This window comes from Balaenoptera acutorostrata, chromosome 6 (genome assembly GCF_949987535.1).
Source record: "Balaenoptera acutorostrata chromosome 6, mBalAcu1.1, whole genome shotgun sequence".
Lineage (NCBI taxonomy): Eukaryota > Metazoa > Chordata > Mammalia > Artiodactyla > Balaenopteridae > Balaenoptera > Balaenoptera acutorostrata.
In genome coordinates, this window is record NC_080069.1 from 11728644 (window position 1) to 11751610 (window position 22967).

Sequence of the window (22967 nt, forward strand, 5' to 3'; positions counted from 1 at the left end):
AGAGCCCGTGAGCCACAACTACTGAGCCCACGTGCCACAACTACTGAGCCCATGCGCCACAACTACTGAAGTCCATGCGCCTAGAGCCTGTGCTCCGCACCAAGAGAAGCCACCGCAATGAGAAGCCCGTGCACCGCAACGAAGAGTAGCCCCCGCTCGCTGCAACTAGAGAAAGCCCGCGTGCAGCAACGAAGACCCAACGCGGCCAATAAATAAAATAAATAAAATTAAATAAATAAATAAATAAATAAATAAAATGGATAACCAACAAGGACCTACTGTATAGCACGGGGAAATCTGCTCAATGTTATACGGCAGCCTGGATGGGAGGGGAGTCTGGGAGAATGAATACATGTATATGTATGACTGAGTCGCTTTGTTGTGTGCCTGAAACTATCACAACATTGTTAATTGGCTATGCTCCAATATAAAATAAAAAGTTTAAAAAAATGATACAAAAAAAGAGCGGTGGTCTTTACATGCACAGAACACCCACCGTGCACCCCTTTCTAGAGTGTTTGCACCCTCGCTATCTTGCTACTATCTCCCAAGGCAGACGCCACTCCCATTTCGAGGATGAGGAAAAGTGACCAAGCACTTTGCCTGGGGTCACTTTTCTTAAGTGGCAGAGGCAGGACCAGCCCTCAGATTTCCCATTTTAGCCCAGCAAACACAGCCCACAGCCCAAGTCCCACCACTAGGGGCTTTGTCTCCGCACAGCAAGGTGGTTCCAGATGAACACTGCTTTTCTGATATGGCCCCAGAATTCTGCTCACACAAAAACTTACACATCAACATCAGTTTCCAGCCCTGCAGCGCTAAAAGGAATACTGGCCTTTTATATATTAATATGTGTAATAACCATGGCGATGTAGACTTTTGTTATCTTTGACGATACATTTAATAAACAGAAAAAAAATTGAGAGTGAAAAGAAAACTCAAGTACTTTTTTTTTTCAACCAGAAAGTACAAAGCCAGGTCTGACAGTAGAGGTATAGTCGCCTCATCCAGTACCACCTTAAACACAACCAAAACGTCCTCCTGAACAAGCTTCTCCACCTACCAACCCCCAGTCTGCTACCCTTTGCAACTCCAGTAGACACTACAAATATGCTTTCTGTAAACAGATATTCAAACCATTAAATAGGACGGTGCCCCCAATCTGTACACTGCAGTGATCAGCTTTCACTTTAGTGGGAATTTAGATGCTCCGTCCAGCAAACAGGATGCCACCTGTGTGTGAAAAGACTCGGGAAAATTAAAAATAGATGGGAAAATCCTCAGCAGTTAAAAATGCTAATAAAAACCACTTTGAGGTATCACTACAAACCTTTTAAACAGCCAAGATACCTGGAGAAAAATAATAAAATCTTATGTTTATGGGCTTGAAATGAAACTGGTACAATTGCCTGTTGATTCAGAACCGGCTTCCTGAAGAGCAAGCTAGTTGAATAGAAAACGACTCACGTGGGGCAGAAGACCTAGATAGACATTCCTCCAAAGAAGACATACGGATGGCCAACAGGCACCTGAAAAGATGCTCAACATCACTAATAGAGAAATGCAAATCAAAACTACAATGAGGTATCACCTCACGCCGGTCAGAATGGCCATCATCAAAAAATCTGCAAACAATAATTGCTGCAGAGGATGTGGAGAAAAGGGAACCCTCCTACACTGTTGGTAGGAATGTAAATTGGTACAGCCACTATGGAGAACAGTAAGGAGGTTCCTTAAAAAACTAAAAATAGAGTTACCGTATGATCCAGCCATCCCACTCCGTGGCATATATCCAGAAAAGACAAAAACTCTAATTCAAAAAGACACATGCACCCCAATGTTCATAGCAACACTATTTACAATAGCCAAGACGTGGAAGCAACCTAAGTGTCCATCGACAGATAAATGGATAAAGATATAGTATATATATATACAATGGAATACTACTCAGCCATAAAAAAGAATGAAATAATGCCATCTGCAACAACCTGCATGGACCTAGAGATTATCGTACTAAGTGAAGTAAGTCAGACAGAGAAAGGCAAATATCATATGATATCACTTATATGTGCAATCTAAAAAACAGTGCAAATGAATTTATCTACAAAACAGAAGCAGACTCACAGACATAGAAAACAAACTTATGGGTACCAAAGGGGAAAGGCGGGGGAGGGAGGGATAAATTAGGAGTTTGGGATTAAGAGATACACACTACTATATATAAAACAGATAAACAACAAGGATTTACTGTATAGCACAGGGAACTATATTCAATATCCTGTAATAACTTATAATGGAAAAGAATCTGAAAATAAATTCACACACACACACACGTGTATAACTGAATCACTTTGCCGTACACCAGAAACAAATACAACATTGTAAATCAACTACACTTCAATAAAAAACAAACAACTCACATGTATTGACTTGGCCACCCAACTGTGGGAAATGCACACCCCACATATCTAAAGAGGAAGCAAGGATCACATGCACAAAGATGTTCATAGCCGTACTATTTATAATAGAGAGAAAGTGAAATCAGAACAAAATGTTCAGGGAAATGCTGAGGGGGGGAATTCTAAGCAATATCAATCATGATATACTCCATTAAAAAACATGAACAGTGGTGATTCATGAAAATATTTATATTAAAAATGTTAAGTGACAGGGAATGAAGTTCACATACTGATTATAACTATAACTACGTAAAAATGCATGTACGTTTAGAATTACATACAGTTAATAGACCTTAAGTTTTGCTGTTATGTTGGTTAAATATATATAAACATTAAGTGGCTTCCACGAGGCCAGATGCTGGCCCTCTTTCTCCTTTCAACCTCTAGCTCCTCCTCTGACAGCCTGACTTTCTTACTTTCTGTACTCTCCACGTAGCCCAGAGTGGCCAATCCTCTTACCCCAGAGTTAGGCTAGAGAGCAAATAGGCCCCAAATCTAGATGTCAGGACTTCCCTGGCGGTCCAGTGGTTAAGACTCCACGCTTCCGCTGCAGGGGGCGCGGATTCTATCCCTGGTCAGGGAACTAAGATCCCGCAGGCCACCTGGCCAAACAGGAAAAAAAAAAAAAAAAAAAAGGAATTGGGGTGAATAAGGCAGAGAGAAAGCTCAATAAAATCTGTCAAGAGAACCTGGGACTACAGAAGGTTATCCTTAACCCTAGACAGTCCTCCAAGAGACCAGAGCACCTGCCAAGGCCTGGGGGGGGGGGGTCTTTGCCACACTGTGACCTTGATTCCGTCTCCAGCCCTGAGCCCCTGAGCCCGTGTCCCCTTCCTTTCTCCTCCCCTGCACGCCTGCGGCAGGCTCACTTCTGAGAACTGACAGCGGTTAACCCAGAGCCCGTTCGATCCTAAGAAGAAATTGAAAAGGTAGGTACTGTTAATCACCCATCTCAAGGATGGGGCAGCTGAGGCTGAGCGAAATGACTTCCTGAAGATCACAGGGCAGGTAGAGACCAGACTGGGATTCCCATGTTGTCCCGAGGGCTCCGGGTGTGGGCTCTTTACTGCCACACCCTGCAGTAATGGGTCCGGGACTGCCTGAGAAGGAGGCCTCCGCCCACAGACAACCCCAGGGCTCTGGATTCTAATGGTGAGAACAGTGGACTATTTGACCTGACACATCACCCCTAACAGCACTTGGACCCGGCCTTCCTCACCTGGCTGTGGGCACATGTGTTAATACACGTCTAGACAAAGATTCTCTCCACGACCCAACTTCAGTCAGGCTCCTCTGAGCCCTCTGCTCTAGTAGGCCTGGACGTCGGCTTCCATCTCTGTCTTTGCAGAGTCCGGCTTTAGCAAGAATCCCACTAAGTGGGTTTAGCCAGAATTCCCCACCTTCTATAGCTGCCCATCCCCACCCCCCAGGTAACGTCTGGTCACTGGAGCCTGTCTTCAGCAAGAGTCCTGTTAGGTCAACTTAGAAAAGGAATACCCTGCCCCCTCACCCTGTCCATCCACTGGCCACCCCACCAGCACCGCCACCCTGGTCCTTGGCGATCGTTTCCACTTTTCCTTGTTTTATTTCAATTTCTTTCCCCTACGGCAAAACTCCACTGTAGTAGTTTCCCTGAATAAAGTCTGCCTTACCATTCTTTCGCAAGTATCTGAATAATTTTGCTTTAACAATATATACATATGTATACGTATATATATATCTCCTAAGTCTCAGTCCTGTCTTCCTCTCCATGAATGGAGACCTCTGGGCTGAGGCCCAGCCATCTGTATTTTTAAATCACAACCCAGGTGATTCTGATACATACCAGTGAGGGTGCAGAACAGCTGGTTTGGCCCTTGTCTTGCTGGTGAGCACGGAGTTTCAGAGAGACTGAAATGCAAGGCCTCTCGGCTGGAACCCAGGTCTCCCCATCCCCAGGCTGCAGGCTCCCACTGGCAGGGTGAGGTCTGACAAACACTTGGTGCTGTGACAGACCTCAGTGAATTACGATTCTTAAGTGTGGGACCTTCCTGGCTGTCTCTGAGACGGAGTCCAGAGCACAGTGGTGGTTTCTGTTTTAGTTTCTTACTGTTACCCAAGCCTATTATTGAGAAATGGGCAGAAAGAGCAGAAACAGGTGGCTTCAGTTACTCGGAGCTCAGAAAAATCAAAAAATTGGGGGGAACTCTGGCCTTTTCGAACTCTGGCCACAGTAGTTCCAAGGGAGGGAAACCCTGAGTACCGGTGGCAAGAAATCCCCCGGCTTGTAGCTCTTCTCTCACAATGTTCTCAGCCACTTCTCAAAGTGTGGTAGGAATTTTTTCTCCCCTGGTTAGAAAAACAAAATAAAATACAAAGGGAAATCCCAAGCCAAAATTTTCTGAGCCCTAATGGTAGCAAAATTGCTGTCATCCTTTTACAAGAGCTATGGAAGAAAAAGGTCTCATGGACCCAAAGGCAGGCATACAAACTTGGAGCCAGGTGGCTAGGCTAGGCTGGGGAAGAAATGACCCTTAGGGACCCAACTGCGGGTCACAATTTGAGTAGGAGGCCCTGAGAATGGGGGTTTATGGGCAGGTAGCTCACAATGTGCCATCAGAAAAAAAAAAAAGAGAAGGAAGGAAAGAAGGGAGGGAGGGAGGGAGGGAGGAAGGAAGAAAAAGAGCGAGCCTGGCATTTCCCCAGTTCTGTCTTTCTCACCCAGGTACAGAGCTTCACTCATAAATCAATTCCTGTCGTGTTCTAAAAGGTACTTGTAAAGAGACTACTTAGGCATACACAATTAAAGTAAAATAAAAAAACTCCAAAGATTCTATGCATATTTGCTACACAAATACGCGCCCACGGTTATAGCAAGGTGTATGCAGAAAAGAGAAATTAAAACAGTTGTGGTAGAGAGGTGATTAAGCGTTCCACTTTAATGGGTTTGGTTTCAGTGATAAATGCTTCTCAAGAATCACTTAGGCTACCTCCCAAGGTACAGTTGATCCAAACCTGACCCCCCTACCTACTTCCAGCCCCAAGCGTTTGTGCTCCCTAGAAGCCAGGTAGGAAATGGGGGGGGGCAGTCAGAATCCTGGGCTCTCTTTCTACAGGAATCATGAATCTAGCCCCCCCACCCCAGGTCGGATGTAAGTCTATGTTTGGCATAACGGTCCTCAGCCCTTTCTTCCTTTAGCTGTTCTTTCACTGAGGTTTCCGAAGCACACAGGAAGTCAGAAAAAAGAACAGCCAACCCACTTGTCCACAGCTTCACCGCAGACCTGGAGGGACAGGGCACAGCAGAGCCCAGAAAGGGCCCCGCGTCAGAGGAGGGGCTGGGGGAGCCCAGAGCCGTCGGTGGGCCCTCCTCACACCACAGGGCAGGGGTGGGAGCCGGCAGAGATGGGAGGGAGGGCGGTAAGGGTTATGTTCACAGACGGGCCTTCCAGTGTCCCCAGAGGAAACCAATTCTAGTACTTCTCTCCTTTTGTTGACTGAGAATTTTCTCTTTTTTAAATTAATTTTTCTTGGAGTATAGTTGCTTCCCAATGTTGTGTGAGCTTCTGCTGTGTAGCAAAGTGAATCAGCCGTACGTATTCGTATACCCCCTCTTTTTAGGATTTCCTTCCCATTTAGGTCACCATAGAGTATTGAGTAGAGTTCCCTGTGCTATACAGTAGGTTCCCATTAGTTTTCTATTTTATACATAGTAGTGTGTATATGTCAATCCCGGTCTCCCAATTCATCCCACCCCACCCCCCTTGCCCCCTTGATATCTGTACGTTTGTCCTCTACGCAGAAATAGAGACAGACGCTGAGAATTTTCCGGTCACCTCACATACACCCACTAAAGCTACAGCATTTAAAATCTTTTGAATCACAGCTAACCTAAATGCCAGAAAGATACTTAGATAACTCAGTCAAGTCACCTCACCTCCTGGGACCTCAATTTTCTCATCTAAAAAGTGAGGGTATTGAGTGAGAGGAATGTTTTTTCCAACAAAGTCTTGAGCACAAATGTTTCAAACTCTACAAGTGGTTCCTGGGGTGGCTTAATTCATTGTTTGGCTGAAATGCTTCCATGTTTATAAACCCCTCCAAAACACCTTTCAGTGGCCCTGAATTCCAGGCTAAAGCCTCTGGACCAGATTAGATGCTTCCCAAAATGCCCTCTTGGATATAAAAGTCTTGGAGCTAAGATCATTAGGGCCAAGGAGAGACCCTGGGTCATTGAAACAGGAGCAGGGAGGGGTAAGTCATTAGGACAAAAAGAAAAGGAACAATCTGGGATATTGATGAGGGAGAAAACATAACAACTCCGATTATAAATTCATTGGTGGTGAGAACCAGAGCTGAAGGGACTCATAAATGATGTATTTTTTACCGCCTTTGTCTTACGGGTGAGGAAACTGAGGTCAGAGATGTCAAGTCACTTTCCCAAAGACACAGAGCTGAAATCTTGATGCAGGGAGCAGAGCAGGGACCCTTTGATGCATCAACCACAGGACTGGAGGACCTGCGTTCTTGTCAGGAGGTCCATCTCACCCAAACGAAATCCCCTGTGGGTGCTAGAGTCCTGTGACCCCATATGGACTGACTACTCAGGTGATGCCAGCCGGGCACAGAGTTAAACAGAGGAGGCCTCTGCCTTCTAGAACTTTCTGCATCTGGTTCCAACACTTCAGTGGTCTTTACCTCGCCCTGCCCATGGTGGACTGCCCTCTTGGGAGAGGTTTCTTCCTGCCCAGAAAGGGAGTCTACATTTTAATGGCGGCCTAAGGTAGAAGTCCTCTCCCCTCACACATGGAGTAGCAAGCGACAGTCCACAGACCACCTGTCCTTCTCCTTTCTCCTCTCTCTGGAGGTGGTACAGGCCCCTTTACAAGGGAGGGGACACTGGCTCAGAAAGGGTAAGGCCCACGCTCAGCAGGAGGCAGAAGCGGGGCCAGAACTGAGGCCTCCCAACCAGCAGCCAAAGGAGGCCTTCCGGGAGAGGAAAGTTTCATATCATACTGGGCACGGAAGAAGCATGTATTTGGAGGTCTGCCCCCGCCCAGGCAATTCAGCTGGGACAAATCCTGTCACCTACCTGAAGCTCACTGTTCTCACCCACAGGAGCTGGGTATGTTAATACTATCTTCCCTGAACTGTTGTGAAGATGAATGAAAACAATGAATATAAAAACACTTGGTAAACTCCAAATCCTCAACATCAAGCATCGGTCATAATCACACCTCATCCGTGATCCTCTGGTTCCTTCAAGTGTTTACGCAAAGGTTTCCATGACAGAGACTCATTCCTGTCAAAGAAACTCATTTGTCCCATTTTGGGGCCATTTTCAGTACCAGAGAGGTCTTTCCTATGCTGTGTTAAAGGAGTTTTTCTGCAGCTTCGACCAGTAGGTGCTAGATCTGCCTCAGGAGCTGCCAGGCATGAGCCCTGCCCCCTCACCCCTGCTTCGCACAGCCAGTCCTGGTTCTAAACACAAGGCTGCAGAGAAACATGCGGGTTTGGGGGACTCACAGATCATTCTACACCAGGACCACCCACTGCACATACACACTTTAATGCCAACCTCAAGAAGCCCGTAGAAGTCGTTTGGATGAGCTATGCCAACACCAGTGATGGTAACCAGCTGCCTGCAGAGGCCACTCAACCTCCAGCGGTCAAGGCCCCCAGGGCCTGCCCAGACGTGCCTGGCTTGAGCCTGCCCCAGCTCCCAGCTGTCTGGGCCTAGACTTAGGTTCTTAGGATTTTAGAGCTGCATATGGGCTTTGAAGACCATACACGCCCAGCCCTTCTCCCACGGCCTTGCAGTCACCGATGGGGCTCCTGGGAACACTCAGTCCACTGTGAACACTGGTCCCTGCTCATCCTCGAGCTGAGGTGACAACCACACCCCCCTTCATCCCCACAGCACTGGCTGAGCAAACAACCTCCCACTCGCGGGTTCTATTCTCGGTTGTCAACATCGCCATCACCATCGCCATCGTCTGTCAAGTGTCTAATTGCACGTGGCTGTGTGCCAGGTGAGGGGAATAAAGGACCCAGAACATGGGCTGCCCTGCGTGCTGCTGCAGCCCACGGCCCTTCTGAGAGCAAATAGGTTGTAAGGGCAGAATGCTGCACCAGACGTGGATGGACACGGTGCACTTGTTACATACTCTGGGCTCACCAAAAGTGGGGAGCAGGGCTAAGTGCATAACTGGGGGTGGGGAAGGGGGTGGGGAGAGGCTCACTATGGGCGAGACATGTGGGGGCAGGGCCATGCGCTTCCTATGCTGAAACCCTAGCTGACACCCAGGACCTCAGAATGTGACTGCATTTGGATTTAGGGCCTTTAAAGAAGAAATGAAGGTAAAATGAAGCCATTAAGGTGGGCCCTAATCCAATCTGATTGGTGTCCTTATAAAAAGAGGAAATTTGGGCATGCAAAGAGACACCAGCTGCATGCAGAGAAACAAGCCTGTGAGAGAAGGCAGCCATCTACAAGCCAAAAGAGAGGCCTCAGGAGAAACCAACACTGCTGATACCTTGAATCTTGGACTTCCAGCCTCCAGAGCTCTGAGGAATAAATGTAAGCCCCCCAGTCTGTGGTATCTATTTCTGGCAGCTCGAGCAGACTAACACAGGCAGGAGATGTGGGTTCTGATTCCCACCCCTTCCCTCCCCACATGGACCAGCCTGGACAGACCAGAACACTGTGGAATTTAGCATCCGAGATGGTCTCTAAGATTCCCCAGTCTGGATGCTCCTCAGGGGCAGACTGTCACGAATACAGGCGGCTCACTCGAATACAGGCGGCTCACTCTAGATCTATCGGGTAGAATGAGTGGGTGGGGCAGAGGAAGAGGAACCTCTATTAGGGGGTCACTAACTCCCTGCCCTAATCACCCCAGGGCCAGGTACCAGACAACCAGGGACACTCCCCATGTCCCAGGGCCTGCTGAAATTATTCAAAATAGCTAATCCTAAACTTGCTTACCCTGTTTTACTTGTTTCTTTCCAGGGAAATCACATGGAAGGATTTTTTTAAGATTTTTTTTGGATGTGGACCATTTTTAAAGTCTTTATTGAATTTGTCACAATATTGCTTCTGTTTTATGTTTTGGTTTTTTGGTCGCAAGGCATGTGGAATCTTAGCTCCCAGACCAGGGATTGAACCTGCACCCCCTGCATTGGAAGGCGAAGTCTTAACCAGTGGACCACCAGGGAAGTCCATCACATGGAAGGCTTTTGCCCACGTTTTTCCCTCACTCCCTCTGCCTCCTGACGCTCCCTGGTGCTTCCCTATGTAAACCCCCAACGTGGCATTCTCTGCCTCTTATTTTAGGGACCCGTGAGTGTCAACTTCTTCCTGCAGGACAGTCATCTCCGTGTCTGCATGTCTTTCCAGACCCGCCTAAAATTAATCCCTGGTCTCCTCAAAACTGCCATGGCCTGGAACTCTAGGCCTGTATGCAACCCCTTCTGGGGTTAAAATCCCCACTAGTTAACCTCCCACGTGTCATACAAATATTTTCACCGTCTACATGTACCACCCACGAAGGAGGTTTGGGACCACTGATCCAGTCAACCTTCAGTCTAACCATCAAATCCCCTCTGTAGCCTCCACTGCCCCCTCAGCCATGGGGCCTTACTGCCTTACGCACTAGGCCTTTCTACTTCTAAGGAGCCCTCGTTGCTAGAAAAGTCTGCATTATGCTCACCACAAACCTGCCTTCTCATGGCTGTTGGTCCCTGGTTGGATTCCTGCCCTCGGGATGTACAGAGTTGGTGCAATCCTGCTTCCGATGACATCCCTTCAGCTTCTTAAAAGCAGCTCTTGGTTCCCCTAGAGGCATTTCTTCCTCCAGCTAAATACCCCCGGTTCCTTCATTGTGCCTCATCAGTGGAAAGTCATGTTTTTCATGATTCTTTGACTCTAGAAGATTCCATCCTAGGGCCCATCTCTGAGCATCAAGCTTGAAGGAGAAGAAAAGACACCCTGACCTTAAAGATGCCCGACCTCCATGTGACCACTTCTTCTAGTTTTTCACAAGATTTTGAATGTGAAGTCTAATTTTTAAATGTTGATACAAACTTATAAAACATGGCAGCAGCATGGAGCTGCTGGTCCTCTCCCAGCCACTCGCTCAAGGACAATTCCCTCTGGATGGCTTGGCTACTCCCTGGTTGGAGGGGATCTTAAGTTTTCCCACTGCCACCTAAGGCCCCTGTCAGTCAAACAGCTATGGAAGGTCTGTGGTCACAACAACACTTTGGAGAGAAGCTTGTGAGGGAACCGGGACAAGATCTCGGGTGTGTGCTTTGCCTCCCCCTCTGCTCTCACAAGGAGATGACATAGCATGCTGTCGGCATGGGCTCTCTGCTGGGGGCAGCGGGGGAGCCCTGATGTTCAGGTCGGGTGTCTTTTCTCCTACAGCAGGAGCGGTAGTAACAGATATGAGTGCAGTGGGTCAGATGTGGGTGGTGGAGGCTAAGCCAGCAGGCTGGGGTTACCCAGGCTGGGGGGCAGCCCTGGCTCAGTTGCCTAACCTCTACATGACCACTTCTATTTTTTCATGAGAAGCTAGAAATTCAGACTTTTAATGTGAACTCTTTAAAATATTGGCAAAAACTTACCAAACACAGTGTAAACTATCAATAACACATCTTCACAGAGCCCCAGGAAAACTAGTTTGCATCCTGTCCTGATCTCAGCCAGGGTTACCTTCCCCTTCAGGGCTGGGTGGTCGCTCAGTGATTCTCCGAGGGCTTTCTCAGCTACAACATCCTCCAGCCATGGGTCCCTTTGCTGGCTGATTTTATGTGCCAACTTGACTGGGCCACAGGGTGCCTAGATATTTTGTTAAAGATTATTCTGGGTATTTCTGTCAGGGTGTTTTAGATTGAGGTTAATTTGAATTGGTAAACTGAGTAAAGCAGATTGCCCTCCCTAATGTGGGTGGGCCTCATCCAATCAGGTGAAGTCCTAATGTTTAAAAAAATTTAAAAAAAAAATAAAAAAAAATAAGGGCTTCCCTGGTGGTGCAGTGGTTGAGAGTCTGCCTGCCAATGCAGGGGACACAGGTTCGAGCCCTGGTCTGGGAAGATCGCACATGCCGTGGAGCAACTGGGCCCATGAGCCACAATTACTGAGCCTGCGCGTCTGGAGCCTGTGCTCCTCAACAAGAGAGGCTGCGATAGTGAAAGGCCCACGCACCGCGATGAAGAGTGGCCCCCGCTTGCCGCAACTAGATAAAGCCCTCGCACAGAAACGAAGACCCAACACAGCCATAAATTAATTAATTAATTAATTATTTTTTAAAAAAGGCTGAATTTCCCCTGAATAAGACAGAATTCGTCCTGCCTGATGGCCTTTGAAGTAGGACGTCGGATTTTTCCTGTCTTTTGAACTTGAACTGAAGCACTGGCTCTTCCTGAGTCTTGAGGCTGCTGGCTGCAACTACACCATTGTCTCTTCTGGGTTTCCAGGCTGCCTACTGCAGATCTTGAGACTTGTCAACTTCCATAATCACATAAGCCAATTCCTTACAACAAAGCTCTTTATACATTTACATATACATATACACGCACACACATATATATGCATCACATATATGAGAGATATATATATCCATCTCCTATTGGTTCTGTTTCTCTGGGAAACTCTGACTAATACACTCTCTCCTTAACCAAAGAGATCTATAAATCTGAAAAAGCTAAACATTTTATGGAATGAAAACACCCTTTCTGGTCTCTGCCTGACCATTTTTACCATATTTTTAGTGTTAAGTATAATAACAGTGGGACTTCCCTGGTGGCGCAGTAGTTAAGAATCCGCCTGACAATGCTGGGGACACGGGTTCGAGCCCTGGTCCGGGAAGATCCCACATGCCGCGGAGCAACTAAGCCCGTGCGCCACAACTACTGAGCCTGCGCTCTAGAACCCACAAGCCACAACTACTGAAGCCCGCGCACCTAAAGCCCATCCTCTGCAACAAAGAGAAGCCACCGCAGTGAGAAGCCCGTGCACCGCAACAAAGAGTAGCCCCCACTCGCCGCAACTAGAGAAACACCATGCTCAGCAACGAAGACCCAACGCAGCCAAAAATAAATTAATTAAAAAAATATATATATATATATAATAACGGTAACAACCACCACTTATCAAGCACTTTTTGTGCATCAGGAATGGTGTTAGGTAACATACACACACATATATGTGCATACGTACATATACATATACCTTATTATTTAATGTGAACACCACCTGTTCCCCTTATCGGAACATATGAGTATCATGAGGACAGGAGCCGTATCAGTCCTTCCCACCACTGATGCTCATGCCTGGCAAGCACCTGGCAAGGAGGAGGTGCTCAATAAATTATGCGTTGATTTAAATGTTTTTTAAAATAGATACGATTAATATCCCCATATTACAGATGAGGAAATGGAACCTCAGGGACACTAAATAGCTAAGGTCACAAGACTAAGGAATGGTGGAGCTGAGACACAACCCCGAGTTCACTTGAGTTAGGATCCCACATTCCTGAGCCTCTGCCCCCTCCCAGTGCACATGGAAGAGTCAGGCCCCTCTCCAGTGCCAGACCTTGACACTCATGCCTACAACCCTCCCAGCTAATGGGGATGCCCAGAGTGAGCGCCTTCACAGCTCAGCACCCCTCACCTACCCCCAAATAGATAGTTCTGTTACCAAGCTGTCCACTGAGGTTTCTAAAGACTAATTTGAGAGTCTAACCACAGTTTCATCTTTAAAAATAAGACGAAAGCAAGAGAGAAAACTCGCCACAGAGGTCTTGGGTGAGAAAAGGGCTCACCCCCTTTTCTCAGAGCTGCCTCAGGGAACAGAGGAGACGGAGCAGGCAGAGGCCCAGGCTGAGAGGCCAGACCATAGAGCGACTGAGGAGAGGCTGGCCACTCTTGGCCCTGGGTAGGAAGAAGGTTTTGAGGAAATTGTGCACAATTTCTAGAAACTACCACCTCCTTACTTTCTGCCTCTGTGACCCCATGTGGGTCAAGCCACACAGCAGGCCAGCAGCTAAAGAGCAGATGATGAGTGGAGTTAGGTAAAGCTCATGAAAGGGAAAACACAGCAAGCACAGGAAAGAGGCAGGAGCGGGAAGTGAAGGAGGGGCTCCAGATGGACCACAAGGAGGTGGGAAGTCTGCACAATCACGGGTGCGCTGTTGGACCCACTTGGAGTAGAAGGCACAGCAAAGGGTGATTAATAACTTGACCTCGAATGTGACCACGTACATAGGTCTCTTCATTTGCTCCTTAATGACCAGCCCCTCCCACCCCCTTGTATCTGGAAAGCATCGCTGATTGCCTTGATCCCTCAGGAAAGCCATTTTAGTCCACAAATACACTGGGTACCCCACATCTGTTTTGTCTAGAACAAACAATGGTCTGATTTCTCTTTTTGTCCCGGAAGCATCATGTTCCATTTCAATGATTTCAGTACAACACAGCCATTCTGATAACGACACAGGAAGGTCTGAGGACAATTGCAGGTCAGGGTGTTACAGCTCCTACCTTAACTCCCGGGAGCACTGAGGCCCTGCGCATAGCACATCCCCAGCGGGACCTTGGTTGCTTCATCTAAGCAGGAGAGGCTGGGCCAGCTCTAACATTCTTTGGCTTCAGTCCTTATTATATGAACTCTTGTGTCACTTGACTGAGTTCTTTGCAGGCCCTGGAGCCTCCAAGCCTAGCACAGGCTGGCTATATAGCAGGGGCCCATACGTGTCTGGGAGGGGATTCTGTGATTATCAGATGGTTGAAGGAGAGCTACAGGGCAGGGAGGGAGGTGGAAGGGGTTTAGGGGAAGGCCTTTAAAAAGAGGAAAGTGGAGTTTGGAAAACATTGGGAGGAGAGAGGGCATAAAGAGGAGATGATATTCCTTTCTTCTTTTATCCCAACATCACAGCTCTATTTATTCTAAGAAGCAACCAGCTGCAGTTCCAAAATAGATATGCCGAGAAACGCCTCTAATGACAGAATGCTTCTGAGGGAAGCAAGGTTAGAACAGCTCTTTTCAAGCGGAAGAGCCTAGAAGGGGACACTCCTGGGTGCCCTGACGGCTCCCTCCTCCTCCCTCTGGTCCAAGGCAGTAGTGGTTCTTTCCGGAATCTCCAGGGCATGGAGCTGAGCATGGCTCTGCCTCTGCTTGCAGGCCCTGGTGACAGTGATCAACTCTTCCCTGACAGGGGTCCCATGGCCAGGTGTGACAGATGGCTTTCCTCTCCCCAGACCTGAATATCCTTTCCCAGCAGCTTTTTGGAGCTCAGGACAGATAATGAGACAATGCAACAGAACCAGAGAGTTTGTTAAGAGTTTGTGTGGATACACATACAGGCACAAAGGAAAACTGCACCAGAGGGAGTTCAGCAGGCAAGGAGGACTTTATTCGAGACCATTGCAACAGGGGAGAGAGACTGAGCTCATCTCCAGATACAACAGGGGCAGCTGGGGGTTTACAGCAAACAGGCAGTCGAGGGAATCAGAGGATGGAAAAGTACTAAGAGGAACTTGATTAGGTATCAAGGGTGGCGGTATTCCTGATGAACTGAGCTTGTCAGGCCCGGGATGGGGCCTAGTTGAGAAGAGGGCTCCTGACTAAAGTTTGGCCAAGAAGAGGGTCCTTGCCAGCAGAAGGGAAGCAGAGAGATGAGTAGTTTGGGGGGAGACCCATTGCCTCCCCTCTTGGAAAGCAATGGCTTCCTCAGAAACAACCCAATATGAGCATCAGCTCTGATAAGGGCCACCAGACGGTCACCCACTCACCCCATGGCAGAGTGAAAGGATGGCCCTCGGCTACCTGGAATTGGTCACACAGGCGGTGTGGGTTTGGACCCACAGAAAGACCATCCTCCCTGAAAGAGCAGGCCCGGTCTAGGCCTGACCCCACCACGTTCTGATCCATGGAGGCCTCTTTGTCCCCCGGCTCTGGATGAGGCGTCAAAGGGGCCTGACAGGAGTTTCCCATTGACGCCTACCACCCTCGCAGAGGATGGATATGAGGGGGAGAGGAGAATTTCTTGGTCCCCCCCCAAAGCAGCCCACAGTCTGCTTCCCTGCCTAGCTGGACACTTGGCTAAGAATGGACAGGTCCAGACACTTGCATGCCTGGCGTGTTCAGCCCCTCACCACCTCCAGCAGGACCAGGTGCAACCAGGTCTCTTCCAGGACACACGTTCTGGACTTTTTATTTAACCGCCCAGAATGCCAAGACCTCCATCTTCCTCCCGAAGCCCCCAAGAGGGTCTCTCAGGAAGGGCTGGGCTGCCCCAAAGCCTAAGAGGGCCGCTGGCTCAGGCTTCACAGGACAAAGGGCCTCTGACATTATTGCTAAGTGAGTCCCTTAGTAAAGTCACCATGTATCTGTGTGTGTGTGTGTGTTTAAAACTACTGGTTGGTGAAAGTAAACATTTAAAATACATCGTGATATTTGTTGTCCTCTTTTGATATTTCTTCTTCTTTTTTAATACAGAGAGTTTCCAAAAATGGAAGAGGTTCAGATCTCTCTAGAACCTGAGAGACCCCAATTTCAGGGAGCTTCTACTTCTTCAAATCGCAGATTCAAATACTAGGTAAGGCAGAGTACAGCCTCCGGCTCTCTCCCTTCCCCCTCTCCTCCCCTCCTCACCCCTACTCCACCTGGTGCTGTTTCCTAGGCTGCTGCGCCCCACTCCCCTCTGCCCAGCGCCCACCCCACCCCCGCCCTGCAGCACCCTCTCCTCCCCTCACACACAGACCCACAAACACAAACACCCCTGACAAACTTGAGCTGGAGCCCCTGAGCTGTCCTCTCCCAGCTTCTGCTCTACAGGCTCAGAAGTTTCTAACGGGGCTTCCTGCCCCCCTCGGGGATACAGGCTCCTTCACAAGCAATTTGCATATTGTGCAGTCCGACCAACACAGGAACCCTGCTCGGGGCACTGCCTCCTGCCCGGGAGGGGGAGGTTAGGAAGTGACGGGGACAAAGAGGAGGCCGGAGGTCTCTGCCATTCCCAGATGCCACTCTGATCTTGGCCTGGGACAGTCTCTGCAGGATTTTGGGCAGATGCTGGTCAGGCAGCTGAAAGACCTCCTGAACTGAGCGAGGCGAAGGCTGCCCACCTCCACGAGACCCTGGGCACCCTCATCTAGAAGCTGGTTTTGCCTGGACAGACTGTGCCGTTTACATAGGAAACAAACTGGGTTACTGGAAAACCTATGGCATGGGAAGGGGGGAGGGGACTAACTTCAGAGTTAGTCCAAAGCCCTGAAATAAGTCCACAGCCTCCTGGGTCGGGGGAGGGTGACTGTGTACTAGCAGAACCCCTGAGGTGCTATCTTTGCCTGTTACGGCTGCTATCACAGGATACCACAGGCTGGGTGACTTATACATGACAGACATTTATTTCTCACAGTTCTGGAGGCTGGGAGTCTGAGATCAGGGTGCCACTGTCCTCTTCTGGTTGGGGTGACAGATTTCTCATTGTGTCCGCATATGGTGGAAGAGGCTAGGGAACTCTGAGGGGTCTCATTTATAAGGGCACTAATCCCATTCATGAGGGCTCCACCCTCAAGACCTAATCACCTCCCATAAGGCCCCAGTTCCTGATACCATCACCTGGGGTGGGGGTAGATTTCAACACATGAATTTGTGTGGGTGGCGGAGGGTGGGTGGGAGGGACACACCTTCAGATCCCAGCAGATGGAGAGATTGAGGAGGTGGGAGTGCTCAGGGGGCACCTGTCCTCAGGGAGGTTGAATTGATTCTCGGGTCGGGGATGGGATAGCACCCCCTGAGATTTTCTAGAATGTGCTTGGTCACCCTGAGACTTAAGTTCCTAGCCATGATTGGCCTGTTTGGGTTTCAGATTTCCTGTTGAGCACAGGAAGTGGAATATCAGGTAGGTTATTGTCCTATTTGAAAAAGAAGCTGAGCAAAGAAGAGACGATAGGGTGTTGCTGGGGCTGACAGCCAGAGGTCTCTCATTTCTGGGGTAGCATCAATGGGGAACTCTGTGAAAACGTAAGGTCTGAGTGGAGTTGTTCAGAATCCTTCTCTCAGGACTGCTCAGTCTGCAGTCCCTCATCACCTCATTGCACGTCTGAACCCTCCGAGGGTCTGTTTTGTGGCCTTTGGCAGGAAGGTACACTTCCAACAACCACCCCCAGCAGTCCCCATCACTTGGGGCCCCTCACAGCTCCCTAGTTTTCAGATGTGCTCGTCTTGCCTGCTAGGAGGAGGCCAGGTTATTAGCAACATATTATTATTATATGATTTTGGTTACAGTATAACTATGATTATAAAGTTAGTATAATAACCTTAAAATAATGACGTGTATTGGGTATTTTTAATGTATATTTTGCCAGTTACAAATATTAACTTAATTCTCAAAAACAAAGCAAAGATGTTGGTACTGTTATTCTCCTGCCATGTTACACGTGAGGTATAGAGAGGTCAAATGAACTTGCCCAGAGTCACGGAGCTTGGAAATGGCAGATCAGGCTCCTATTTCCTTCACCAGTACATCACACATCTCTTAAGAAAACATCTAGGACTTTGTTCACATTGTGGAGGAAAACAACCAGGGCTTTGGCAGATCCCTGTTCTTGCTAAATTGTTTCTTTTTCCACAGAAAGCCTGCGATGCGCTGGGTCAAGGTTAAGTCCTGTGTGCAGCCGCTTTCCCAGGGTCTCCGTCTGCACCCCCTCAGCCTGGGGCCGGACCGCAGGCGCTGTGATTACAATCAACTCCGTAAACATCACTGAGCAGCGGACAGGACAGGGACGACAAAGGCAAGCAAAGCATGATGTGGGAACGTACAGCCAAGTTGGGCAGACGGATGTGTCCACAAATTAACTTCACGTGGCAAAGTGTGGTATGTGCTACCAGAGAGGCATAAATCAAATCATACCCGGGAGCAAGGAAAGAGAAGGCGTTAACTTCACCTGATGGGGCACGGTAGCATGTGGGGCGGGGGGGAGGTGGGGGGGGGGGTGAGAGGGGACTTCAAAGAAGGATAGGTTTGTAAACAAAGGAGGTGGGTGGGGAAGGCCATCAGCAAAGGTTAGAACGAATGTGGGCGAGACGGCAGGAAAGGGAAGGCTTGCTGAGGATTCGGTCCAAGTGCCAAGGTTTATAAAGATGACTCTACTCACAGCTATGCATAAAGAAAGACCCTGGGGGCAGCAACTTGGTGCCTGATGCATTGATTTAGGCGAGAAGCATGAGAGTCTGACCCAGGATGGGAGGTAGCAGTAAGGGATAGATAGAGGGAGATGTCCACGGTAGAAGCCACAGGAATTGGGAGCGGATTGGAGGAGGAGGTGATGTCGCCCACAAGCTTCTCCAGTTGCTGGGAGCCTGGTGAGGCTCTTCATCACGTCAGAGGATGAGAAGCTTGGGTTGGACAGTTCTCTTGGGGGCTGGGGCCACCCACGGGTGGGTAGAGAAAATGGGAGGGTCAGTTACGCTTGCTTGACAACAGCTCAAGACTTCACGGGCCCAATTCGGTTACCTAAGGCTCCTGTTCGCAAAGGCCATTTCAAGCTCCATCTCTGTTACGAAGCTTTCCCTCCTGTTCTTCAATGAGTTGACCTCTTGTGCCCGATGCGGGATACCTGGCTTATTGTGAACACGCTATGTTCACTCTTTGGGACCACAGGTTTCTCATAAGTTGGGAATAGGACCTTGTACACCTTCCCCCCATTGTATTTAGCACAGGATATGGAGTAGGTCGTATCCCCCTGGAGAATGGAATTGAACGGCTCTGGCCCAATCCCCTGGGGTACATGCAGGCAGCTGCACGGAGCTCCCTCCTGCACGTCCATGGGATGCCCCTCACAGCTCCTGGTGGAGGTGCCAGTAGCACAGCTCTGTCCCTTCCTAGTTGTGTCCCAGACACAGTCCCAACTATTCTGAGCCTTGGTTTCCTCCTCTGTACAATGGGATGATAACGCAGCTGTTTCAGCGTTGCCTTAAGGCTGTGTGTAGGATGTGCGTGGGGCACACAGCCACTCCCCGAACGGCGTCAGGAACAGCAGGGCAGGCTCCGGGCCTAATCTTAGCCCTACAGTGGCCTGGGTATTTCCTTACTTCCTCATCTGCCTCCCGAGGGAGAGTAATCTTGACCTACAGGACTGGGGGCGGGTAAGATGAGCAGTAAGAATTCACAGAAACGCGTCACAGAAACGTTCGGTGACCGGACCAGCTCAGCACACGGCAGACTTTTCTGGGGCCTCAGCCAAGAGCCATCGCACGGCCCACCCCAGGCGCAGGCACAGGCCAGCCCGAGCTTCAGGCCTGTGCAGGAGTTCCACCTTGGCCAACTTCTGCTGGAATTCTTCTAGTGATAAGAAACTCACTATCTCAAAATGCTAGCGGCCTGTTCCATTGTTCAGAGCTCTCATTAGAGGCAAGCCGCCATTTCTATGCAGCCTGGACACGCTTTTCTGTAACCTTCAGAGCCTGTGTCCTGGACCTGCACGTAACAAAGCACATCTCACTTTCCCCAAACAGCCTCTCAACAGCAGGAAACAGCTCACCTGCTCCTCCAGATTGCCTCCGGGCCTGCAAATAGTTCTCGCGAGACAAGACCTTCCGATCCTTCGTCTCCCTAGATCCTTCCAGCAAGCTCTTTACCGCTAGCTCAAGAGGGGGCCCTCAGAACTGGGTCCAAGACCACAGAAGTACCATGGCCTTCTAGACTGAGCTGGCCCTGTCCTGGTCCCTCCGCCAACAGGGAGACTTGCCCAGGGTCAGTGGGAACCATGCGCTTTTCCCCATGTCCCACTGTGAGCGGCAGGATGGCTGCTCTCCTTGGAAGACCTGACTCGGGAGCCCATATCACAAGGATTCCCAGCTGACTCTAGCCGTGTGGGCATCACACATGTCTGTGTCCCTTGTCACAAAGCAGTGGGACAGTGCCTACAGAGCAGTGACATGCCTGCGTTCCTGAACCTCATTTCCACCTAGGGGTTCTAGGTTTCACACGGGAATGGCTCTTTGCCTGCTCGCTGGTCTCTCTCTCCCCGGTCCGATAGAGGAGTGCTAACCAGGGACGGCCGGGGATGGACTTGTGAGGCTGGGCCCCTCCTTCCCAATCACAGGGCTCAGCGCCACCCCACTGGCCTCCCCAGTGAACAGCAGGCTGCTGTACAGGGGGTTGCGAGCAAGCCCAAAGGACGCATTGCTGGGGGGAAGGTGAGGGGAAAGCAGAACAGTTCCGGGGCCTGGCTGGGGATGGAGGGGCGGCTGGCAGAGAACAGGATGAAGCTGTCCCAGGCCCCTGCGTCTCCCAAAGGCCTCCCAGTGAAAAATACAGCCTCCCACAGGTGATAGGTAAATTCACTCCGACGATAAATCCCTACCAGGATGCTGCCCTGGGCTTGAGGGTCCAACCCTTTCAGCCCTATTCAATCAGATTGGAGGAGTCACGGGGCGGGGAAGGGGGGACACACTCAAAGCCTGGGTCTCAGCAGCGTAAGGAAATGACACAGAGCTGCCATGCTGAGAGGGAGCCGCTGGGTGAATCACGCCCAGGAAGTGGAACGGGGAGAAAACGTTGGCCCAGAGGAGCGCAGGGTGGGGGAAAGGGGAGGGGAATGAGGCCCAGGGAAGCTCGGGCTCCTGCCCTGCCTCAGGCTCTAACTTTTCAGCTCGGCCCTGCCTCCAGGTTATAAACTGGGTCAGCAACAGAAAGGAGGCTCGGGGCCAGCCCTGGATTAGCACAGGCCTGCGAGGGATTGGTCAGCAAGCTGTGTCCATAAAAGGAAGCTTCCGAAGGGAGGCCCGGCTCTCACTTCCCACCACCTGACCCAGGCAGGTTAATAAACACAGAGGAGACGCACACTCTCACTCTTGCGGCAGAGATTGCATTTCCATGGCACAATGAACGGGGCGGAGCTGGCCGCCAAGGTGGATTTGAGGACAGAAAAATTCCCGAGGGAGGGCGCTGGATCACGGCGCTATCGGTGACAGGAAGTGGGGGGCCGTGGAGGTGAGCAGGGAGGCTGATCCACGGCCCCGTGAATATGGGTACAGAGGCCCCAGGGGCCACCGCTCACTGGGGACCGTGGGGATGCGGGGCAGCTGGGCCTCACCAGCACCCCCCCTGGGGAGGCATCTTGAATAGCCGAGGTACAAGGGTCCTTCCAGCCCTAGGGCAGCCTCCTCACCTTACAGGGAAGGGGCCTGGCTGCAGGTGCCCCTGACTGGCGGTCCCACCAGGAAATCAGAGGCAGAGCTGGGCCGTGGTTCTCCCAGGGCCCTTTCTTTAAAAAGCCAGATCCCCCCCATCCTTCCTTCATCACTCCACGGGCTACTTGAATGACCAAAAAGTTTTACTTAGAGGATAACCAAGGACGCTTTTTTTTCTGGTCATCATCTGGAAGGAGAAGAGATCCCCAACTCTAGACCCAGAGGACAAAAGAAATACAGTTCTGGCTTTTCTTTCTCCATCCTGCTAGTCGAAATATGCCAGGTGCAATGTTCCACAGACAAGTCTTTCACATCCCTTTTTTTTCTTGTTCACAGCATGCATGGCCTCATATTTGGGGGTATTTCACAGCATTTTAGGGCATCGTGCCAGGGGAAATCCTGCCCCTGCCACCCACCCTCGCATCTGTAGGGTTTCATCACCCAGGGAGCCTGCTACCTGGTGGGGAGAAAGTTAGCTCCCAGGGCAGCCGAGCTCACACAGTGAAGGGGGAGGGAGGGCATGAGGGAGGGCCCCGGGGACAACTCCGCCGCCTTAGGCTGTCCTCTGGCCTTTGTGACATCTGGGCTGCTTCTTTCCTGACCGCTGGCTGAGTCAGACCCCACTTGGAATGTCCACGGCCTCCGAGTAATGTGCCTTTCCTTAGCTAGGGCTGCAAGTTTACATTTATTCCTCAGGCTACCTGATTCAAGGCTGTCTCCCTCTTTGGGTGTCACCTTCTGGGAGGGCAGGGCAGGTGGAGTCTCTTCACTCCGCACTGTAGCCCTCGGATCTAGTTGACTCAGTGACGTTTGCTCACTGAAAAAAATGAAAGTGAGCTTCCACCAATGTAAGATGAGGTCGGATGATTTACAATCATCCTGAGAGACTGACCTAGTGTAGAAGAGGCCCGCCCCCTTCAAATATGTAGAAATGCTGGACAAAACATAACAACAGAAAAATCTTATCACAGCCAAGCTGGAAAGAGAAAATTCTCAGGTATCAGAAACAGAGGGACTCACAGCAGAGCAGTGGGTGGGGGCTGACGCTGTGGAGACCCCAGGGGCTGGGGGCTAATGTTCACGCAGCGGGGTGTCATCCGGGTTCAGATCCTTGCGAGGCGGGGACGGAGCACAGAGAATAAACACTGCTCACCAGCCCACACAGGTGAGGAAGCTTGACCTCTGCCTGGGGGAAAGAAAGAAAGAAAGAGAGAGAGAGAGGAAGGAAGGAAGGAAGAAGGGAGGGAGGGAGGGAGGGAGGAAGAAGGGAGGGAAGGAGGGAGGGAGGAAGGAAGAAGGAAAGAAAGAAAGAGAGAGAGAGAGGA

At 50.0% G+C, this 22967-nt stretch overlaps 1 protein-coding gene across 10 annotated transcripts in view; it reads right to left on the bottom strand.

Annotated features, from left to right (window-relative positions):
- PTK2B (protein tyrosine kinase 2 beta) overlaps positions 1–22967 on the bottom strand; it is a 139121-nt gene that overhangs the window by 73352 nt on the left and 42802 nt on the right. Inside the window, exon 1 of one of the 10 annotated variants that reach the window (XM_028169169.2) lies at positions 4285–4453. The exons of the other annotated variants lie outside the window; for them this stretch is intronic. The gene's annotated coding sequence lies outside the window, so the exon portion shown is untranslated. Of the gene's footprint in view, positions 1–4284; positions 4454–22967 lie in introns of those variants that run through there. 10 annotated transcript variants of the gene reach the window in all.